This window comes from Frankliniella occidentalis, unplaced genomic scaffold (assembly GCF_000697945.3).
Source record: "Frankliniella occidentalis isolate FOCC.00 unplaced genomic scaffold, Focc_3.1 Scaffold350, whole genome shotgun sequence".
Classification (NCBI taxonomy): domain Eukaryota; kingdom Metazoa; phylum Arthropoda; class Insecta; order Thysanoptera; family Thripidae; genus Frankliniella; species Frankliniella occidentalis.
The window spans coordinates 10329-17307 of record NW_026267473.1 but is presented as its reverse complement, the minus strand read 5'-3'; positions in this window follow the sequence as shown (position 1 = coordinate 17307).

Genomic DNA, 6979 nt, shown 5'->3' with positions numbered 1-6979 from the left:
GTTTTTTTGGGCTTTTTTGGATTTTTTTTTGATTTTGGTAAGTGCATAGTCGGCTCCTCAAAGCTGAACCCCACTTGGCCAAGTCGACTTGGCCAACTTGACTCCTGTATAATCTAGGGACCCTTAAATGTGTGGTTTGACCCACAATGTGTGGGCTAAGTATTACTCCCTTTACAATTGTGTGGCATGAAGCCTTTTTGACGATTTAATAGACCATTTTGTCTTTTTCACGTTGTTTCCGCCAAGAAATGCCCCATAGCGCCGACACGGTACAAGATAGAGCAAAACGGACGAAATTTTCGTTCGTAGGGTTCTATTTTCACGAATTTCCCCTTATCGTCCCATTTAAAAATATTTGCTAAAATAATATTTTGCGACCTGTGGTTTTTGATTTTTTTTAAAGTCAATTTCTGAGCTACAATGCTCATCTTCGAACTATCTGTCTCTTTCTGATACGAAACGACCCGGAAATTCCCCGATCGCTCTCCCAATAGGGTGTTCCAGGCAATGTGAAACGGAAGCAGGAAAAGAACAAACTCACTGACGCTTCTGTTTCTGTAATAGCTCTGATTGGTCGAGCTAATCACGTGCCTCCGCGGCCTTTCAGGTATGAGAAACTGTCAGATCAGTATTGAGCTCCTCTTCATATTTGAGAGGTTAGGATTGGACCTAACTGCCATGGCAGATTCTCATACTGGGCGGACGGAAACAGTTAAATCAGTGAGTTTGTTCTTTTTCACTTCCGTTTTAGATAGCCTGGAACACCCTATTCTTTCTCGAGTTATCGTGCGGACAGACAAATAGACAAACAGACAAACAAACAGAATGAAACTTTTCCGGTAAGTGGAGTAATGGGCCTCGCCAATCTCTCAGCCAAAAAAGGCAGATCGAGTTCGAAGATCATTTCTAGCTCAAAAATTGGATTTAAAAAAATAATAATCAAAAACAACGGGTCTCAAAAATTACGTTTTTGAAAATATTTTTTTCATGGTTTCCCACGGGGTAACTCATCAAAGTGGAGCCCTTTGACAAAAATTTCCCCCATTTCGCTTTAGCTCAAACCGCTGAGGCGCTAGAGGGTGTTTCTGACGAAAACAAGCGAAAAAATGTACAACCCTGCTTGCTTAGTCGAAGTGACGGGCCTTTGACGGGCCGGAGGCACGTATGCTTGTGTAAATTTTTGCGTTACCCGACTCAAGTGTCAGCGCCGCAGGAAAAGGTAGATGTATGTCAGGCGCGTCGCAGCGTTTCGTGAGATATCGCGAAGCCTGTTACGCGAGACGTGGTCTGTCGTACATTTACCTTGTAGATAACTAGACATAACTTTGTTCTCTCGAATATGGTTAAAATAAAACTAACTTTGAGAAGTCAAGCAATGCTGGCACATGTGTGTGCCTTGAGGAGTGTCCGAAGAGCATGAGCTTTGATGAACAATTTTCTCACAGATGAATCAAACTACGGCATTTTGTCCAACTTCTCTGGAGCACACAAAGCAGCAGCAAACATACCCATCACTGACTGTCTGCTTGCACAGGAAGCAGAAGCAAAGTTTACAGATTTTCCACCAATTTCAATCAAGGAATCACTTTCAACGCTCTCATGGGGCTTCATGCACTCCGTTACCCACCTCACTACAATTTTCTTTATTTGGGCCTTTGCTGATGCTGGGGGAAGGGGCCGTTGCTTGATGTCCCCGAGGCACTTTGGGCGATGTTTTGTCATAGACGATAAACCATTTACACCACCAATTTTGTATAGTTTTTCACAATATTTACAAGATGCAACACCAACTTCATTTGTTTGATCGTCCCCCACCATCTTCCCTTCCCGCAGTGGAGGGGGACGCCGCTCGGCCAGTAGCGAACCCCTTTGTGCTTCCGTGGAGTCTTCTCCGCGCTCCCGCCGGAATAGCCTATTGTCACTTGAACCATCAGCTTTTACCTTTAAGTGAAACAATCCCGCATCAATGTTCTTCTCACTTCTTCTTAAAGTGCTGAAGTACTTTCGTGGACAGCCGCAACCGTGCTGTCCACTAGGTCGTCTATGCCATCTCGGATGTTGTCGTTGCTCTCTTCTCCACGTGGTGCAGCAGGTCCACGGTCCCGGCGGCGTTCCCTCCACGGCGGTTCCTTCCACTTGCACTTCCAGCAGCACCACCTTTGCCTCCACCTCCTCTTTTACCTCCAAGCTTGCCTCCTGAACTCGGCCCGGCTCCACTTTCAGTAGCAATTACCTCCGAGCAAACGTCACACTGGAGCGGCATTGTCGAGGCAGAGCCTGCGCAAAAAGATAAAGTCTATCATTAAAATTGGATGGAAGATCGTACACATCACTTGAACTGGACCCACGGCCACGCCCGCGACGCGGTGCACTGGTTCGACGCGAGGCACCTCCGCGACGGAGATCTCGACCCAGACCCCGACGGCCGGTCCAAAACGACGACTACGCTTGCGAACTTAGTACTTTTGTCAGGTGTGCTGTAGCACGATCCGCAACAAACTGGCGCCGGCCGATCTGTCTCCGCGCAACGTCGACACACCAGAGCTCGGACTTTGGCGCTTGCCGCCTGCCTAAGTTAACGTGGTGGTGGGGGAGGTTCGATGAGTTGCCTACATCCGAGGCGGCATAGTCGGCACTCTACTCTTCGCCACGCCTGAGCTACGCTCTGCCACGCTAGAAAACCTGTCAGGCGCCTGCCGCCCGCCCGCCTGACCAGCGCGCTCAGGCAGGCCAGGTGGACGCAGGCAGGCGGCAAGCGCCAAAAGTCCGAGCTCCGAGCTCTGGGACGCACTCCCCAACCCTTTCCCTATTGTTGTGGCCAAATTTGTCTGCTATTGCACACGTCATGTGTGTCCCGTCTCATCTGTTGCCTGTCCCGCCGGCTGCAGGCAGTGCTGCTGCTGCTGGCCAGCCAGTGCCAGCCCGGGCTGGGCGGCGAGCGGGCGCCACGCTGCCGGCTTGTCCCTTCTGCACTGCAGCTCCACTGGCAGAGGCATGTGCGTTGGGTTGCCTACCTTGAGGGGGTTAAACGAAAATTTGTGGATTGCATTGGCATCCCACTTGGCATTCGCTCTGTGTCTTGCGAACACGTGTGGCGCATGCGCGTTGCGGACCGCGACAAGGTAGGCTAGGCGCGGCCCGGGGAGGGGTCAGTATGCACCACCTATATCCAAAGGCTGGAACGCAATGCTTCACTTGTGGGCTGTGGGGGTATTGTAGGTTAGTAAATACGGCTGACACTCAGAGAGTAAAAAAGAAGGAATCTATACAACTTGAGCCATCGCCCTGATGCGAAGGGTACCTCTTTTGACCTCGTTGCACCCTCCCATCGCACCAAGCTCTACACATCATATGCTGGCACAACAGCCTGAGGGACCTGCTCGACATCCAATGGATATCATTGCCGGCCACTAACAATCGTTGACAACCACATACTTCACTCCTCGTCGTCTCGTCGGGTGGTGTTCCCCGTGAAGGCATCTATTGCCAACATGGTGGTGACGTGCCCAGGTTGCAATGAGGCCATCACTAGGGGGGGACTGTGACGCTCCATACTCCCCTTTGAGCAGCTGCATGAACCTCTGTGGCACAACGTCCTTGGTCTTCTCATGTATACTGTCCAGGGTGCTGATGAGCCGATCAAATGTCCCATTATCCGACTTAGCATAGTTGGAGAATGATGGGAAGTCTCTCACGGCCAACATCTGAGCGAACGAGGCCAAGAGCCTCATTTTGTTTCTTTGCAGCTCCGGGATTTTATCTGATGGGTAAAACATCCTAGCATAGATAGATTGTTCTCCGAGTGACTGCAACCGGGCAAATGGCTGCGAACACTGCCGGAGCCTCCGCCCTTGCTGGTCCACTGGCTAGAATGGCAGGCACCTCATTGATTATGTATCTCTCTATTAGTAGAACGTGTGTGACGTCTACATTGGCGAACAATACGAGGAGCACCTCTGCCAACTTCTTGTGGACTCCCTCTGACTTTGAGCGACTCCAAGTGACAGCCAATCTCAGAGCTGCCCTTCTAAACGGCATCCTATTGCCCAAGCGTCGATTTACGTGCTCACACACGGGTTGTGGCGGTATATTCCGGATGAGCCACTGTTCCTCACCCTCTAAGACAGCCAACTGTGATCTGAAAACCGCAATCCTCCTGACGGAGTAATTAGGGTAGTTTGTTGGGTTGAGAAGCTTGGGCAGAATTAGGAGCAGAAAACCCACCAACGTAGTTCTTACAAAACACGGTAAGTTCTAACTTACCGTGTTTTGTTGAGCAGCCTTTCTCTTCCTCTGCCTCTTCTTGGCTAGCGCTGGCCCGACCGCTGTTGTTGACGTCGACGCCGTTGGAGGTGGCGGCGGAGGCCCCTCTGTTGACGTTGACGACAAATTGATGGTCGGTGTGGTGGTGTGGGTGGTGTGCTCTACAATCTATGCTCCGCGCAGCTCTGATGGGGTGCACTGTGCACTGATGTAGTCGCAGTCCAGTCAGATCTGAGTGTGACGCTCGCTCTCGCTGCCCAGCGCCGCCGTGTTGGAGGCCGAGGCCTATAGACTCCTTCACTAGACCTCTTGAACGAATGTGTCTAGTATCGTTCGGATCAGCATAAAACGCTGAACGGAATAGGCGACAATTTCCAAATCACGAATCCAAGGCGTTGAACTGGCGACGATTTTCCTAACACTGAGCGCCGCCTCGCCCTCCTCGCGCCGGCTCGAGCCGACCCCCACTCCCGCTCGCTGCTGCCTGTACCGGCGCCCGGCTGCTGCCGGCCGAGCCGCACGGGCGAGGTAGAGAGGGTAGAGTCCTATAGGGGAGAGAAACGCCATGGCTGTCTTACCCATCTGCCAGCTGAATTTTTCATGGCGGCCATCTTGGGGAGATTTTGAGGCGCGCTGGGTTTGGTTTTGGTTGGAGTTCGCGTGGTTTGTTTGGCCGGCCGCCATTTGCAGGCCCTTTGCTTCCCCGTGGTCCTTTGAATGATCCATTCACATCAAGTTTTTTTAACGACGGACAGAACAGGCCTAAGTACCAAGACTTAAAGTAATCTTTTGACTGTCGTCTTGGTTTTTCTCACGAAGATTTTCTGGCAAATGTGACCCCACACAGGTTAGTGTGCTTTTCTTACTCGTTTAACCTGTATCACGTAGAGCGTGACTAAAACATTTGGTTTTCTGTTTCATTTAGAAGAATGGGGTGGAAAAAATGTGGCTTTCCCGGCTGTGCCACTCGTTGCGGGCAGGGTAAGAAATTTACAAAGTTTCCCACAGATGAAAATCAGGCTAGTAAATGGTTAGCTATATTGCCCCCTAATTTTCGTGTCCGGCCCAACACTTACTTCTGTGAGGTGAGAACGAACGGATGAAATGCTATAGTGAGAGAATTCTTGTGTAAAATTTGGCTCTACAGTTTTCTATTCCATGTTTCAGGATCATTTTGATAATAGTCAGTATGAAAAGGTCAGAGTTGATGGTGAGAAACGGCTGAAGCAGTCAGCTGTCCCGAGTCTTAGAAAGCCACTGAGAGACCTTAATTGTGGGGATGCAGAGGCTGCACAGGCCCTCCTTTTGCTTCACGAATCGAATGTAAGGCTTTGTTTAGAGATTTTGTCTAAAGAAACAATTACATTTATTTTTTATTTGTATTTGCTTTTACCTACAGCAGGCTGCTGTGCCAGCATCACATCCACCTGTTGCTTCGCCTCCAGATATGTGGCAGACAAAGTACATTATTGAAGTGCCGAAGTCAGTTGTAGAGGTATGTGCTGTTGGTGCATGTTTTAAGAGACGCTCTTTTTATTTATTCCACAGACATTCCTAACAATTTCCTGTTGTATGTGTTATGTTTTGTCCTTAGAAATTGGGTTTACCACTCAACACAGCTAGTGACTTGGAACCGTCTATGATAGCGGCAGAACCTGTGACACCTGTGCGGAATAAAATGCCACAATCAAGCCCTCCACTGTTCACTAGCACTCCTATTGTTCCCACTCCTACTCTCCGTACTGTAAGTATCAAAAGTCCAGTGCTTGCATTTTACCAACAGTATAGTAAAATAAAATCCATCATTCCAATTCTGTTGAACTAATTTCCTCTTTCTTTTTTTATCAGTGTGATATGTCTGGACCGTCTGGTACAAATCAACAAAATACCTCTGTGTTTAGTGATTGTTCAGTGAGTACATTTAGTCTTTCCCTAGAAACTGAGGCAAGCTTATTGGCATGTCAATCTAAGCTTTAAAATGCAACTTAGAACTCATTTTTAAAATGTTTGTATTATTTTTTTTGCAGTACATACTTGATGAAAAAACTGGTTCTCTCATACCATCAGATGAGCTAGCCAGCAGTGACAGCAGTGATACTGCTGTTGTTGAACCAAGAAAGGTATGAGAACAAACTTTTTTTTTTAAACCATTGTGTATACAGTCCACTTTATTTGATTGCGTTTTTTTTTCTCAGGCACAAACCATGGCTAAATTGGATGAAATGGCGGATGCCTTGACTGCACAACGTGTTCAATTGGATCTTGCTAATGATGTAATTGATCAGCAACGCAGGCGTATAGAAGAATTAGAAAATAATGTTGAGCACTCAACGTACAAGAAGAAGTGGCAGGCTGCAATAAGGGCCAAGGACCGTACTCAGTCAAAGTTAAGGAGGAAATTTTGTTCCCCCTGGCTTTCAGAGAGACAAGTTCAGGCCCTACAGCGTACTTCCAACCGTGGCATAGAGTGGCAGATGCCAGAGATAAGGGAGGGGCTTGTTCTCAAAATGAAGTCCGGTACCAAAGGTTATTCTGCCTGGGTTCACAAGTTTCCCCTTCTACCTGCTGTGCGAACCCTGCAGAAAGCGGTGCAGTTCATTAAATTCCATGGCAATGGTATCCTGGAAGATATGTTCAACATGCTTGAACATATGGTCCAATCATTACCTGACATGGAAAAAGACTGCACCATTGTTCTTGATGAAATGGAAATCAC